At 39.8% G+C, this 2,193-nt stretch overlaps 1 long non-coding RNA gene across 1 annotated transcript in view; it reads left to right on the top strand.

Annotated features, from left to right (window-relative positions):
* The first annotated feature begins 948 nt into the window (after positions 1–948).
* LOC111814722 overlaps positions 949–2,193 on the top strand; it is a 3,688-nt gene continuing 2,443 nt past the window's right edge. The window contains exon 1 of the long non-coding RNA XR_002819629.1: positions 949–1,335. This is a non-coding gene — a long non-coding RNA (uncharacterized LOC111814722). The remainder of the gene's footprint in view (positions 1,336–2,193) is intronic.

Raw genomic sequence — 2,193 nt, 5'->3', positions numbered from 1 at the left:
GAGTTGTATTTGTATACATGGTAAGAAAAATAAAAACCTATAGGAGCTACAAGAGGTGAGTCATGATGTTGGAGACCTAGAGATTATTGCAGAAAAGAAAAGGTTCAAAAGGAAATGACTATCATCAGATAAAAACATTTTAATATCTTATGTTTCTTCATTAGGAGCAGAGTGTGTCTATGCAGTTCAGATTCACAGTGATATTCCTGTCTCAGCCCTCCCAGTGCTGGGGTTACAGGAGTGCATCACCACGCCTCGATTCAGTGGCCTGCATGGTTCATGCAGGGTTTGGGGGTGACAGAGCATGTGGTACCACTGATAGAAGCCAGCCCCTTGTGCTTTCCAGGCTGGTGATTAGACCGCCAAGTTATGTCCTGAGGCCTCATCAAATTAAGTGTTATTAAGGTATGCTCAAGTGGTGTCAAATATAATGTGTCCTTTAATGATACTGTAGATCTATGAAGGATAAGTGACCTGGAAATGACTTACATCAATGGGCTAGTGACCGCTTGAATGTGTATATGGACACGTTGTATTTCTCCCATCCTCACTTTATATGATGCATTCTCCCAGTGGCTCACAGAAAAGTCTCCTTAAAGGAAACTCAGCCCTACCTTTCAGTTCTGTGCTCTTTCCTTGGTGAGAGGTGCAGTTTCAAAGTGCAGGTGGCGGTCATTTATCAAAGAGCAAAGGTCAAATTAATATGTTGCATAAACATTGGCAGACACATTGAGAGTAAACTGAAGAATATTCAGGTAATGCATTTCTAGTTGATTTCTGGTGAGGAAGAATATAGAAAAACACATAAAGTACAATTGTATTCAAGTGGGCTGTCTTCCAAAATGTCACTTGGAGCTTGTAGGGTGGCTATAAATTCAATTTTGTGTTATTGGAAGGCTGTCTAACTGTAAGGAAATTCTTGTTTCCACACTGTACATCTATCTACTTGAAGACTTTTCAGAATTCCTGTTGTTTTGCACTTGGGTAGAGGGGAAAAGTATGTTTGCTAATCCCTGCTTGCTGCTGGCTCATGGTTCCTTTTTCAGAGTCCACCAAAGCTTCTGTGTAACTCCCACTGTACAGACATTGATGAACATATGCTACAGTGAGCACACAAAAGAAGTCAGGTATGCCTTTTGTTAGCACAGAAGAACTTGAAGACATCTTCAGTAACTCATCATGGGAAAGACTTCCAGAAGTACAGGGGCAACAAGGAAAGTCACAGCACTCTGTGAGTGGACAAACTCTTCCAGCAACAAGCATTTATCAGAAGTCAACAAGGAAAGAAGAAAACTGTACTGTATGGCAATGAAAATTACTTCACCATCCAAATATGTGAGTCTATACCTAAGGCCACTGTATTACTGTGGTGACAGACTAGATACTCATTTGACACTGTGAAAGTCAGAAACATGAGAGAAAGCAATTTTGGGTAGACTGAATCCCCTTTAGAAGTTATCCTCAGGTAGAGGACTAGACTCACACAATGATTTCATTCTGCCAAGATAATCCAAGTTCTGCTTTCCCTCACTGAAGGAGAACACACACACAAGCACACACACACACACACCTGCACACACAATTATGCCAGTTGTGTGCATTGGAAGAAAAATGCCTAGAGCAATCCTCTGCCATATACCTATGCAACTGCCCCTGCATACTGAAAATATGTGAAATCAGAGCCCCTCAAACCTATTTCTACACATTCAACACTCCCACAGGACAGGTATCTGGACGATTTGTTCTCACATATCCTGTTTCTTTTAATGACAGATGCTCTGATGAGAAATTGGGGTTAAACCATAAAAAGCAAACATGCAGCATTGAATGGGCTGAAACTATGTCTCAACCAATATGGTAATTCTGTGACTAACATTAGCCAAGCATATATTTCAAAACCTGACATGATAGCTTTTTTCTTTGCCTGGGAAGTGCTTATTCCACTGAGCAATCTCCCCAGCCACTATCATAATAGCTTTTAAAGAAGGAACTGGAACTGGAAGTTATTAGAAGGCCCTAAAGTTGTACACTGTACTATGTTATTCTCGTGGTAGGCTGATAAAATATTTGACAAAATTCACTAGAAATATTTTCAGTTTATATGGCATATAATTACAATAATAAATCCATCAAAACCTACCAAGTAATGTTGAAAATATGAAATTGTGTAGTATAACTGGATACACAATGAAA

Source organism: Octodon degus, unplaced genomic scaffold (assembly GCF_000260255.1).
Source record: "Octodon degus isolate 3935 unplaced genomic scaffold, OctDeg1.0 scaffold00445, whole genome shotgun sequence".
NCBI classification, from domain to species: domain Eukaryota; kingdom Metazoa; phylum Chordata; class Mammalia; order Rodentia; family Octodontidae; genus Octodon; species Octodon degus.
This window is presented reverse-complemented; position numbering and strand designations above follow the sequence as displayed.